We start from the raw sequence: 15,145 nt of genomic DNA on the forward strand, positions 1-15,145 counted from the left end.
CTGCGCCCACTTCCCATGCTTACCGTGGAGAGCGAGAGTACGGGCAGACACCGTGTTACGCAGTAGAGCGCATGGTGTCTCCTGTACGTGTTCATAGCCCGGTGCGGGTTATTCCACCTCCCCGTACTAGCCGGGCTAGATTGAGCATTGAGCCAAGTGCCATGAAGCCGGCTCTACATATCTGGCCTCCAGTACGTCTCCTCGGGCCGGTGTACATGGCACCAGCCTTACGCATGGTGTCCCCGGTTCGCCAACACAGCCCAGTGCGGGTTATTCCACCTCCCCGCACTGGACGGGCTACGGGGAGCATTCAACCAGGTAAGGTTGGGCAGGCTCAGTGCTCAAGGGAGCCAGTACGCCTGCACGGTCCGCTATATCCGGCGCCACCTTCCCGCCCCAGCCCAGTACCTCCAGTTCCGGCACCACGCACCAAGCCTCCTGTGCGTCCTCAGAGCCCTGTACGCACTGTTCCTTCTCCCCGCACTCGCCCTGAGGTGCGTGCCCTCAGCCCGGTACCACCAGTGCCGGTACCACGCACCAGGCCTATAGTGCGCATCGAGAGTCCAGTGTGCCCTGTTCCTGCTCCCCGCACTAGCCTTGAGGTGCGTGTCTCCAGTCCGGTACCACCAGTTCCGGCACCACGCACCAGGCCTACTGTGCGCCTCAGCGGGTCAGAGTCGTCCGTCTGCCCAACGCCGCCTGCACTGCTCGTCTGTCCAGCGCCGTCTGAGCTGCCTGCCTGCCCAGTGCCGTCTGAACTGCCTGCACTGCTCGTCTGCTCAACGCCGCCTGCACTGCTCGTCTGTCCAGCGCCGTCTGAGCTGCCTGCCTGCCCAGCGCCGTCTGAACTGCCTGCGCTGCTCGTCTGCTCAACGCCGCCTGCACTGCTCGTCTGCCCAGCGCCGTCTGAGCCATCCGTCTGCCCAGCGCCGTCTGAGCCATCCGTCTGCCCAGCGCCGTCTGAGCCATCCGTCTGCCCAGCGCCGTCTGAGCCATCCGTCTGCCCAGCGCCATCTGAGCCATCCGTCTGCCCAGCGCCGTCTGAGCCATCCGTCTGCCCAGCGCCGTCTGAGCCATCCGTCTGCCCAGCGCCATCTGAGCCATCTGTCTGCCTAGCGCCATCTGAGCCATCTGTCTGCCCAGCGCCATCTGAGTCATCCGTCTGCCACGAGCCATTAGAGCCGCCCGTCTGTCCTGAGCCATTAGAGCCGTCCGTCAGTCAAGAGCCGCTAGAGCCGTCCGTCAGTCAGGAGCTGCCAGAGCCGCCAGCCAGTCAGGAGCTGCCAGAGCCGCCAGCCAGTCAGGAGCTGCCAGAGACGCCAGCCAGTCAGGAGCTGCCAGAGACGCCAGCCAGTCAGGAGCTGCCAGAGACGCCAGCCAGTCAGGAGCTGCCAGAGACGCCAGCCAGTCAGGAGCTGCCAGAGACGCCAGCCAGTCAGGAGCTGCCAGAGACGCCAGCCAGTCAGGAGCTGCCAGAGACGCCAGCCAGTCAGGAGCTGCCAGAGCCGCCAGCCAGTCAGGAGCTGCCCTCCAGTCATGAGCTGCCCTCCAGTCATGAGCTGCCCTCCAGTCATGAGCTGCCCTCCAGTCATGAGCTGCCCTCCAGTCATGAGCTGCCCTACAGTCATGAGCTGCCCTCCAGTCATGAGCTGCCATTCAGTCCGGAGCTGCCATTCGTCCTGAGTTGTCCCTCTGTCCTGAGCTACCTCTTTGTCCTGCGCTACCTCTTTGTCCTGAGCTACCTCTTTGTCCTGTGCTACCTCTTTGTCCTGAGCTACCTCTCTGTCCTGAGTTGTCTCCTCTATTTTAGAGGGGTCGCCACTCAAAGGACGCTAAGGAGGGGGACAAAGACAGTAGTGGAGTGGTGTCCTCGTCCACCGCCGGAGCCGCCACCACGGACAGATGCCCACCCAGACCCTCCCCTTGAGTTTTAGGGGTGCGCCCGGAGTTCGCACCTTGAGGGGGGGGTTCTGTCACGTTCCTGACCTGTTTTCTGTTGTTTTGTATGTGTTTAATTGGTCAGGGCGTGAGTTGGGGTGGGTAGTCTATGTTATGTGTTTTCTATGTTGGGTTAATGGTTTGCCTGGTATGGTTCTCAATTAGAGGCAGGTGTGTGTCGTTTCCTCTGATTGAGAGCCATATTAAGGTAGGTTGTTCTCACTGTTTGTTTGTGGGTGATTGTTCCTGTGTCTGTGTATACCACATGGGACTGTTTCGTTTGTTCGTTCATTTTAGGTAGTCTGTTCCTGTTCGTGCGTTCTTCGTCTATATCTAAGTTTGTTTGTTTCAGGTCTGTTGCCTTCGTTTATTGTTTTGTAGTTTGTTCTAGTGTTTTGTTAGTGTTTCGTCTGTTAAATTAATTCAGTATGTATTCATCACCCGCTGCGCCTTGGTCCGTTCAATCACCACAAGACGAATGTTACAAGCAGGTTAAGTGAATTAACATAGGAGGTTAAGAGAATGAGGTTAAGGTTAGTAAAAGGATTAGGGTTAGTTTCAATGTTACAGTTGTCAACAACTGTTGTCCCCAACACAACCACTAGATAGGTATGTTGTATGCTATCTACTCCATCTAGCACAATGGTAGAAACGTAAACAAACCATCTGTGGCGACAAATGATATGTATCATAACACAGGCACAGGCCACCTGTATCAATAAAATACTATCAGAAAATGGTTTGTGTGGTAATTATTTATTAATGTACTGTTATATTCACGTTTTCAAGTACTGGTGATAAAATCATGCATTCTGATACTGGCATATGATGTGTGTAAAATACTTTTTTGAAGGTTGTACTGATTATAATGAGCTAATGCTAAGTTATTTTCCGGCTATGTGTGGAGCTATGTTTGTTGACATCATTCAATGCATTCTGGGTGTCACGTAAACGTTTGTCAGACCAAAGTTGTTCTAGCAAAACAAGGTTAAGGGATGGTTCACTCGTCTTTCGAGTAAACTTTCGGAAGTGAAAGATGGTGCTTCAGGGACCCTGTACGGCTTCACGTGTACAGTCTTCGAAGGTGGAGTACGCCTATCATGCTCTACCACATCTGTCCGCCAGGGAAAGAGGATAATACACCCGTGTACTGATCAACAAAGTGTCTCACCTCAGTTGTTGGGGAGTAAAGTCTTGCACCATGTTTACGATATCTAAGGGTATTTCCTGGGAAGCTCTGTGGGGACAAAGGACACAGTAACATCATCCTCCTCCCACTTCTTCAAAAGGTTGATGTGATACACTTTCTCCTGTTTACGGCAATCTGGTTGGTTTTACTTGTACATTGCTGGTCCATGACTTCGTAGGGACCCTGCCACCGGGTGAGGAACTTGCTTTCTGTGGTGGGGAGAAGGATGATCACACAGCCACCAGGATTGAACTCATGTGCTTCTGCAGGGCAGCTGTAAGTCCTCTGCTCTTTGTGACTCTTGCACATGCTTGCGCACAATGGGCATCACCCAGGTGATCCTGGTCTACATTGCAACCACATGTTCTACCAGGGTACGACGGGCAGACGCTTGGTCTTCCCAGGCTTCCATGGCAACATTGAGGAGAACTCTTGGGCGGTGAGCGTAGAAGAGCTTGAATGGGGGAAATGCACCAACTCCTTAGCTATGGCCTTGGTGGTGATGATTCGCAGGGGAATCATCTCAGGTTACCTGGTGGCATAGTCTACCACCACCAGGATATCTTAGTATCTTCACACAGACTTTAGGAGGGGTCCAACAAGGTCAATCCCCTATCCTATCAAATGGGGTCTCAATGAATAATAGGAGCTTGGGTACACTCTACTGGTGCAGTCCACTGACAGGTGGGACACCTCTGACAGTAGTGTGTGACAGCCGTGTAGATTCCGGGACAGTAAAACCTCTGTACAATTTGTTGCCTTGTCTTTTCCTTGCCCAGATGAGCACCCAAGACATGACAGTGGGCCAGCTGGAGAAGAACTGCAACATACACTTTGAGCACTAGGAGCTGTGATGTAAGACTTTCACCTACTTCTGTAACCCGACAGAGTAGCCCTTGACAAAGGGTAAAGTAAGGAGTCACCAAAGGCCGGTCTCCTAGGGCTTTACCATGCACCTCCTGGACCATTCTAGGCCACTTGGCGAGGTTTTGGTCTCTCAGTTGGGCAGCGCCGAAATGGCCCTGCAACAAAACGGAGAAGTCATTGATAGGTAGGGGGGCAGTTGCACTGACTTAAGTGCTTAATTCAGTATGGATATCGATGTAAACAGAATTTGTTAAGGTGAATGTTGCTTTCCTCTGCCCTGGTTACAAAAGGAAAACATCAACCTGCTGGCTAGGTGCATAGCTAGCTAGCTACTTAGCTAAACAATAGAAGGTGCACAAGCCATGGCTACAAAGATAGCTGCCTAGCTAGCTACCTACTCTGTAAGTTAGCTTGACGTGCTAGAAAGTAAGAAAGTAATAGAAACAAGTTGAGAAAAAGGTAACTAAAAGAAATGTGTTTTATTATCTTTGAAATCAATTTGTTTCTCCTGTCTTAAATGTAGAAGTTTTCTTTTGCATCATACTGGATGTATTTCTATATTTTAAAAGTTATATCTTGAAAACAAATTTTGTCTCTATACTCCTGAAGTTTGGATTTGATTTTCATCCATATTGGGTGAACCGTTTAGAAATTACAGCACTTTTTGTACATATCCTGCCCCCCCCCCCCATTTTAGGGGAACAAAAGTATTGGGACAAATTCACTTATATGTGTATTAAAGTAGTCAAATGTATACTGTAGTATTTTGTCCCATATTCTTAGCATGCAATGACTACATCAAGCTTGTGATTCTACACACTTGTTGAATGTTTGTTTTACTTGTGTTTCAGATTATTTTGTGCCCAAGAGAAATGAATGGTAAATAATGTTTTGTGTCATTTTGGAGTCACTTTTATTGTGAATAAGAATAGAATAATGAATCATGAATAATGATGAGTGAGAAAGTTACAGATGCACAAATATCATACCCCCAAGAGATGGTTACCTCTCATCATTACAATAACAGGGGCGCTTAGCATTTGTTGGGGTGGTATGATATTTATACCACTGTAACTTTCTCACCTTCTTCCACCATGGTATTGGAGGTCCGCTGGCTGACTCCATGAAGGTTTATGAGTTGTCCCAGCCTCTCCCAAGTTTCCTCCTCCAGGGTTAGACATGGTTTCACTACTGCACAAAAATAAAGAGGGAAAAAAGTTATTGTTTACTCAATTGCCCAGCATTACCTGCCCCCATTAAATGTCGAGAAGAGTGGCATGTGGCACTATACACAAGCGACAATGAGTAAACACACAAGAAAAGAGTTCAAGTTCCAGATGCTTTAACTTGAGCTTTTACTCTTACAGCTTTCAATTGCTAAGCTTTTCAGTGTCTTGGGAGACTTAAACCACAAAGCAAGAGTGTGGTTAAGATGGCAGCCATCTGTAGTCTCTTGCATCGGTGGCGTCGTGGCTTTACTGGTAACTCTCCTTTTGAGGAGTCTATAGAAGGAGAGAGTGTAAGTGTAAAGGCGCCCGCATACTAGTAGGTTCGGTTTGCTCCTAGCAGAACTCGGCTAGGCGAAGCAAACACCTGTGCCTCGCATACTCCTTTAAAACACCTTATAGTTTTTGATGTGAAAAAAGCAATATTACTGTTTGTCCCTCTTGAGATGCCATAGCAACAACATATAGCCAGTGTACACTTCTTCAAAATAGCGTAAATTAACTTTTACTTGGTACTCATCCCGGATCCGGGAGCACCCTCATCAGTAAAAAAGCTGACTAGCATAGCCTAGCATAGCGCCACAAGTAAATACTAGCATCTAAATATCATGAAATCACAAGTCCAAGACACCAGATGAAAGATACACATCTTGTGAATCCAGCCATCATTTCTGATTTTTAAAATGTTTTACAGGGAAGACACAATATGTATTTCTATTAGCTAACCACGATAGACTCAAAGACTCAACTTTTTTTTTCCACAATTTTTTTACTGCATAGGTAGCTATCACAAATTCGACCAAATAAAGATATAAATAGTCACTAACCAAGAAACAACTTCAGATGACAGTCTGATAACATATTTATTGTATAGCATATGTTTTGTTAGAAAAATGTGCATATTTCAGGTATAAATCATAGTTTTACATTGCAGCCACCATCACAAAATCTCACCAAAGCAGCTAGAATAACTACAGAGACCAACGTGAATTAACTAAATACTCATCATAAAACATTTATGAAAAATACACAGTGTACAGCAAATGAAAGACAAACATCTTGTGAATCCAGCCAATATTTCAGATTTTTTAAGTGTTTTACAGCGAAAACACAATATAGCATTATATTAGCTTACTACAATAGCCAACCACACAGCAGCATTGATTCATGCACGTTAGCGATAGCGAATAAACCAGCAAAAGATATAAATTTTTTCACTAACCTTCTCAAAACTTCATCAGATGACAGTCCTATAACATCATATTACACAATACATATATGGTTTGTTCGAAAATGTGCATATTTAGCGGCACAAATCGTGGTTATACAATGAGAATAGTAGCCAAACTGCAAACAAAATGTCGGGAGAAATCTTGGGAGAGGTACCTAATCTAATCAATAACTAATCATAAACTTGACTAAAAAATACAGGTTGGACAGCAAATGAAAGATACATTAGTTCTTAATGCAACCGCTGTGTTAGATTTTTAAAATTAACGTTACTACGACATACGTACGTGCGTTAAAGCGAGACCGCACCGAAATTAACCTCTTTGGGCTCAAGGGGCAGTATTGAGTAACCAGGTAAAAGGTGCCCATTTCAAAAAGGCCTCGTACTCAATTCTTGCTCGTACAATATGCATATTATTATTACTATTGGATAGAAAACACTCTCTAGTTTCTAAAACCGTTTGAATTATATCTGTGGGTGAAACAGAACTCGACTTAGAGCAATTTTCCTATGTGTATGTAATAATGCAGAATTTTACTGGCTGTTCTGAGACCTGTGTATTAATTTGCCTGTCCTCTATTGGTTGAGATGCACTGCATACGCCTTCCCCTGGTTGTTAGCGAATAGGGAGACTTGAAATGGAGTTTCTACGCAGTTCAGAAAGTCTATAAATTGGTTGGAATCGAGGTGTCCGCCCTTTTGGATCCTCGCGCTGACGCAGAGAGGGTCTTGGCATGTCTTTTTAGAAGCTCTGGTTTTAGCTCCTATATATATCCGGCTCTGTTTTTATTCGATATAGGCTTTAAAGACATCATAATCTTGTTATTTTAAACCGATTTATATCAGTTTGTCAGTATATTGCGATTTTCGGGTATTTAATTTTGTGACGTTGTAGAAAATTGGGTATCTCTCTTTCGCATGCCATTGTTTACTGCTATGGAACAACATGGAAGAGGACGTTCTCCAACCCAGCAATGATTCTTTTGGACAAGGACACCCATCCCAAGATTCTGATGGAAGCTCAGCTAAAAGTAAGAACTATTTATGCTGATAATTCGTTGTTCTGTTGAAAAAAGTAAAATGCATAAGACGCCATTATTTGCAGTGTAGCCTTGTGTTATCGCACCCTGTATTGCACCCTGTATTGCGCAGTAAGGTAAATTTTAAAAATGTAATTCAGCGATTGCATTAAGAACTAATTTGTCTTTCAATTGCTGTCCACCCTGTATTTTTTAGTCAAGTTTATGATTATTTATTGATTAGACTAGGTGACTCTCCAAGATGGCGCCCGACATTTTCTGGGCAGCTTGGCAACTTTTCTCATTGTATAAGCACGATTTGTGCCGCTAAATATGCACATTTTCGAACAAACTCTATATGCATTGTGTAATATGATGTTACAGGACTGTCATCTGAAGAATTCTGAGAAGGTTAGTGAAAATTAATATATTTTGGTGGTGAATACGTTATCGCTATGTTTGGCTGGAATCAATGCTGTTGTGTGGTTTGCTACTGTGCTAAGCTAATATAACGCTATATTGTGTTTTCGCTGTAAAACACTTAGAAAATCTGAAAATTGTCTGGATTCACAAGATCTGTGTCTTTCAATTGCTGTACGCTGTGTATTTTTAAGAAATGTTTTATGATGAGTAATTAGGTAATACACGTTGCTCTCTGTAGTTATTCTAGTCGAGTTGTGATGGTGGCTGCAATGGTAAACTATGATTTATACCTGAAATATGCACATTTTTCTAACAAAACCTATGCTATACAATAAATATGTTATCAGACTGTCATCTGATGAGGTTGTTTCTTGGTTAGTGGCTATTTATATCTTTATTTGGTCGAATTTGTGATAGCTACTGATGCAGTAAAAAACTGGTGGAGTAAAAAAAATGGTGTCTTTTGCTAACGTGGTTAGCTAATAGATTTACATATTTTGTCTTCCCTGTAAAACATTTTAAAAATCGGACATGTTGGCTGGATTCACAAGATGTGTACCTTTCATATGCTGTATTGGACTTGTTAATGTGTGAAAGTTAAATATTTAAAAAATATATATTTTGAATTTCGCGCCCTGCACTTTGAGCTGGCTGTTGTCATAAGTGTACCGGTGTCGGGCTTGCACGCCAAACAGGTTAATGGCGGAATAATAGTTTAACTTTTTCGACAGAAATTACGAATTAACATCATAAATAGTTCTTACTATTTGATGAGCTTCCATCAGAATCTTGTACAAGTTGTCATTTGTCCAGAATAATCGTTGTTCGGTTGTAGAAGGTCATCTTCAACTGTGGAATTAGCAGCAAACGTTAGCCATGTGGTGCAGACATGTCCAACTCAGCATAACGCAGAACAAAGAAAATCCCGAAAATCGCAATATACTGATATAAACTGATATAACTCGGTTTAAAATATCTACATTATGATGTTTTTAACACGTATATCGAATAAAATCAGAGCCGGATATATCTAGCGCCTATAACAACAGCTTTTCAGGACGCAATCCTGAGGTCTGTCTCGCGTCATGACGAACGTAGAAAAGACTGCACACCCGGTTCCAAGAGCTCTTGTTCGGCCTCAGATCTACCTAGACACCCCATTCCAATTCTCACTACTTACTGACATCTAGGGGAAGGCGTATGCAGTGCATGTAGACCCATAGATTACATGCAAATTTATAAACTGACCCTGGAACAGAGCCCCCGATTTCAGATTTTTCAGTTCCTGACAGGAAGTTTGCTGCAAAATGAGTTCTGTTTTACTCACAGATATAATTCAAACGGTTTTAGAAACTAGAGAGTGTTTTCTATCCAATAGTAATAATAATATGCATATTGTACGAGCAAGAATTGAGTACGAGGCAGTTTAATTTGGGAACGAATTTTTACAAAGTCAAAATGGCGCCCCCTATTGAGAAAAGGTTTTAATCAAAGATAAATCAAGAAGAGCTCCTCGTTTATGCAGAGGAGGTTTGGTACAGTATTTCTCAGGTGAAAAAATTTGCATTAAAACTAGCCATCTCTTGTTGAATGACAAACACTTAATTAATGAATAACGTCCATACAGTAGTTCCCCATCCTACTAGGAGTAGTTTTGTTGTCCAATCACCGATGAAGGGATGTAGACTTCGCCTAAAAAAAAAATGAGTGCGCAAACAGCCGGAAAAAACCCTGCCGAACACAAAAAATGTCACAACATTTCGTCATAATATACACAAACTGTTTCAACTGGGAAGCATGCAACAGGCTTTAGCGCCCACACCAGTAGAAATCCACTTTTTCAAGCTGAAAGATGATGGCCAGAGCTTACCCATGATCTTGCACAACGATTTAAGTCAATAAGTAATTATTTTTGCCAAAGTATGTTACATTTGTGCTTGAAGTGAGAAACCCAAACTGCCCACTTCATGCAAATCCATGTGAATGCAGTCTTTTCCTGTGATATGACATACAATTTATTTTCAGCCTACGTTTCGTTTCAGGGCTGGGTTTTAAATGAATGTTACCACCCACCAGCATGGAATAGTTTATCAATCAACTGCAAAGTTCTTCCTCTTCGCTATTGAGATAAGACAAACAGCCTGAGCCATGGAGCAAATTACAATAGAGGGTTCAAACTTATGTTTTTGCACCTCCACTTTTTACCAGAAAAATGTCATAATCCATTGAATAATTTGTCAATTTTCACTTATTGTTTTAGCTGGTCTGTAATAAAAATATACATTTTATTAATATATAATTGAGTGATATGATAGCATTTTGCAAACCTGCTTCCCCAGTCACCCCAAATTGAATGGTTTTGACCACTAAAGTTTTGCTTCACTACATGCTCCAATACTTTGATAGTTGTAATGTTAGATAGATTTTGCGGCATGCTCTATCATGAGCAAAGTCATTGTAGCCTATCATTTCACTTCCCCTGTGAGAACCATGAGCAAGGGCTGACTTGGCTTTACTGTACTGCAGCCGAATCCTGCCAGCAGCCTACATACCAAAGGTTGCACCGTGTACATTACAACGTAGAAAAATGCATATCAGTTATCTTTCAACAGTCCATATTACCCGAGCTTCATCTTATTCTTTCAAACTATTTCTATGGCTGATTTGCAACTGTAATTTATGGAAGATGCCCCAAAAATTGGCGATAACAATAGATTGCAAAGTCAAAGATAGGCCAGTGACTTCCATCTGAGGCAAAGTTTACCCTAAATCAATGCTTATGACAAATCCAGTTCCAAAACCGGACAATATTTTTAATACGGTGTAGTAAATAAAAAAAATAAAAAAGAGCAACATCAGATAACATTAGATTACTAGCTAGCTAGCTAATGTTCGCATGCTAGCTAAGCTACACTTTGTTGATGTTTATCAACTCCAAGTGGAAGTTGCCACACCTAATTCGTGAATATGTATACGTAGCCTTCGTCATTCTTCTGAGGTGAAACCTAAACATGCATTTCCTCCCTAGGACGGGAAATTGCGTCAAAACAGCAGCAGCAATTTCCTCTGGGAGGCCCTTTAAGTGGGAGAGGAGGCATGCTGTGGCTGTCTTCCTAACTGCTCCAATTGAGTGAGATCCCGCCTGCACTCTTGTGCCAGTCAGTTGATTAGGGAATGCCTTGCAGGTGTGCTGATTAGTAATCCTGTGTTGGGTGAGCAGAGCTGTGGTGCTGTCTTCGGTTGGCCTGGTGCTGAAGGGAGTGCAGCTTTCCACAGTGCTGAACTGAATGCTGCAGTGCTGAAGTGAGCGCATCTGTCTCCTGTGCTGAGGTTAGTGACTTTGTCCATGGTGCTGAACTGGGTATATCTCTTGGCCCATACTGCTCTATATGTTTACTAATGATCGACCGCTAGCATTAAACAAAGCCTGTGTGTCTATGTACGTTGATGATTCAACATTATACACGTCAGCAACCACAGCTAGCGAAATCCTTGCAACCCTCAACAACGAGTTGCAGTCAGTTTTGGAATAGGTAGCTAGTAATAAACTAGTCCTGAACATATCTAAAACTAAAAGTATTGTATTTGGTACAAAACATTCCCTAACTTCTAGACCTCAGCTGAATTTGGTAATGAATGACGCAGCTGTTGAGCAAGTTGAGGAGAATAAACCTCTTGGTGTCACCTTGGACTGTAAACTGTCATGGTCAAGGCATATTGATTTAATCGTTGTAAAGATGGGGAGAGGTCTGTCTGTGATAGAGAGATGCACAGACATTTTTACACCACAGTTGACCAAACATGTGCTGCATGCCCCAGTTTTATCTAATCTTTACTATTGCCCCACCGGGTCAAGTGTTGCAAAGAAGGACCTAGAAAAGCTGCAGCTGGCCCAGAACAGAGCAGCACATATTGCCCTTCATTATACACAGAAGGCTAATGCCAACAGTATGCATGTCAGTCTCTCTTGGCTCAATTCTTGTTTTTGTGAGAAATATTAATGTGTTTCTAAATTGTCTGTATAATCAACTTACATATAGCTCTAACATACTTACCCCACTAGACATGCCACCGGGAGTCTCTTCACAGTCCCCAGGTCCAGAACAAATTCAAGAAAATGTACAGTATTATATAGAGCCATCATTGCATGGAATTCCCTTCAATCTCATATAGCGCAAGTGAACAGCAAAAAACAAACACATTTTTTGTGTGTATGTACTGACATGTACAGTATATATACAAAATCATGTGGACACCCCTTCAAATTAGTGGATTCGGCTATTTCAGCCACACCCATTGCTGGCAGGTGTATAAAATCGAGCACACAGCCATACAATTACCATAGACAAACATTGACAGTAGAATGGCCTTGCTGAAGATCTCAGTGACTTTCAACGTGGCACCGTCATAGGATGCCACCTTTCCAACAACTCAGTTTGATGGAAATTTGCCCCGGTCAACTGTGAGTGCTGTTATTTTGAAGTGAGAAATGTTGAGGAGCAACAACGGACCAGCCGCAAAGTGGTAGGCCACACAAGCTCTCAGAATGGAACCGCCGAGTGCTGAAGTGCATGGTGTGTAAAATCATCTGTCCTGGGTTGCAACACTCACTACCGAGTTCCAAACTGCCTCTGGAAGCAACGTCAGCGGAAGAACTGTTCATCGGGAGCTTCATGAAATGAGTTTCCATGGCCGAGCAGCTGCACATGAGCCTAAGATCACCATGCACAATGCCAAGCGTCAGCTTGAGTCGTTTAAAGTTCGCCGCCATTGGACTCTGGAACAGTGGAAATGCATTCTCTGGAGTGATGAATCACGCTTCACCTTCTGACAGTCCGACAGATGGATCTGGGTTTGGCAGCTGCCAGGAGAATGCTACCTGCCCGAATGCATAGTGCCAACTGTAAAGTTTGGTGGAGGAGGAATAATGGTCTGTGGCTGTTTTTCATGGTTCGGGCTAGGCCCCTTAGTTCCAGTGAAGGTAAATCTTAACGCTACAGCATACAATGGCATTCTAGACGATTATGTGCTTCCAACTTTGTGACAATGACAATGCCCCCATGCACAAAGCAAGGTCCATACAGAAATGGTTTGTCGAGATTGGTGTGGAAGAACTTGACTGGCCTGCACAGAGCCCTGACCTCAACCCCATCAAACACCTTTGGGATGATTTGGAATGCCGACTGCGAGCCAGGCCTAATCGCCCAACATCAGTGCCCGACCTCACTAATGTTCTTGTGGCTGAATAGAAGTAAGTCCACGCAGCAATGTTACAACTTTTATTGGAAAGCCTTCCTAGAATAGTGGGCTGTTATAGCAGCAAAGTGGGGACCAACGCCATATTAATGCCCATGATTTTGGAATGAGATGTTTGATGAGCAGGTGTCCACATATCTTTGGTCATGTAGTGTATGTAACTCATGTAGTGTATGTAACTTTGCCTGTGTACCTCAGTTTTTGTGTCAGCTTAACAGATTGTATAGAGCCCTAATACGTTTAAACTTTGTCTGTGTACCTCGGCTTTTGTGTCAGTTTAACAGATTGACTAGAGCTCTAATACGTTTAAACTTTGCCTGTGTACCTCAGCTTGTGTCAGCTCTTGTATTGCCTGTAGGCTTTCGAAATGAGGTTCTTGAACATATTGTACCCTTCTCACTCTGTCACTTGCAAAACACATGGAATACATATGCATTGGAAACGTCCAGAGTGACATGCCTTTTCTGCAAATGCGCTGAAATGCCAACCAGAGATTTCTAACCCTATGATCGTGGTAAATCCTGTGCATTGAATTGTCTTACAATGTAAGTAACTAGCTAAATCAACACGTTGTATCACTGGTAATGGAGAATCATAACAATGTTGAGCAAATATGTACGTGTTATGATTAACAACTGCATATAACCTCCCAGAAAAGTTTGATAAATTATTCAAATAATACCTGGGGCAATTCTAAATAAATGTTAACCATGAGGGTAAGCGTTTCCATTACCATCGTTCATTTCAAGTAACACTTTCAGAAATAGGACAGGAGGCTGTTTAATAATGGAGGCTTTCCAAATAATTTAATGCATGATCTGCACTAAGAGGGGGAGCTTGGATGACAATCTACATAAAGCAGACCATAGTTGCATTCTGGCAGATAACTCCTCCCAATACACAAAATCCATTCTACTGTGCATACTTGACTGTGTGCTATATGTTTACATTACAAACCACACACCAGCAACCCCGAACCCAATAAGCATTCAAATTAAAAGGCTATACAAAACAATATGCATACCTGATAAACGGAAATTGTGCAACCTTTGTCAAAAGTTAATTCCTCAGACGTTTTTGTGAATGATGTTAGCTGATTACATGTAAATGAAACTGTTGGGAGATTAGACAAATCTAATGAAAGCTGGTCTTAACATGTGACTTGAAGGAAGCTGGTACTGTACAGTTACCTCCAAGGGAGACAGGTTGACTTGGCCTAGTGGGTAGATTCATCTCCTACTTAGATTCCTGTCACGACTTCCGCCGAAGTCGGTTTCTCTCCTTGTTCGGGCGGCATTCGACGTCACCGGCCTTCTAGCCATCGCCGATCCACTTTTCAATTTCCATTTGTTTTGTCTTTGTCTTACACACCTGGTTTCAATCCCCCAATTACTTGTTCATTATTTAACCCTCTGTTCCCCCATGTTTGTTTGTGAGTGATTGTTTTTATGTAATACGGTCCGTTTATTGTGGGCTTATTTTGTATTGTATTTGGCTATTTTGAGTAAAATACGTTTATTTACTCATATCTGCTGTCCTGCGCCTGACTCCTCTACACCAGCTACACCCAGACTACATTACAATTCCTCTCCTACATAGGACTAATTCATCTCCTACTTAGGGTTTATTGTTCATGCAAAATTCCCGTACCTCACAGAATATGAAGATTATGTAGACTATTCTCCAGAGATGCCTTTTCTTTTCATTGCATGCAAGAGAAAAATAGAGAGGAAATTGCAAGGTTTTTGATAGTAATCATAACGCAAATGTATACATTATAGATTGGTGAAAAAATACATGAATAAATGTATCACTTAGGTTACAGTCAGAGGTGTATAGTCAAACAACATATAAAAATAACATTTTATCTTTCATAAAAAATAGATGATTCAAGGAACAACGTGAAGTAGGTCTCTCATTAGCGACATTCCCCCATGGCACAAATGGATCATAAACTCATTGAAATAATGCTGTCGGAATAGTGAATCAGTTTCAG

This window comes from Salvelinus namaycush, chromosome 41 (assembly GCF_016432855.1).
Source record: "Salvelinus namaycush isolate Seneca chromosome 41, SaNama_1.0, whole genome shotgun sequence".
NCBI lineage: Eukaryota > Metazoa > Chordata > Actinopteri > Salmoniformes > Salmonidae > Salvelinus > Salvelinus namaycush.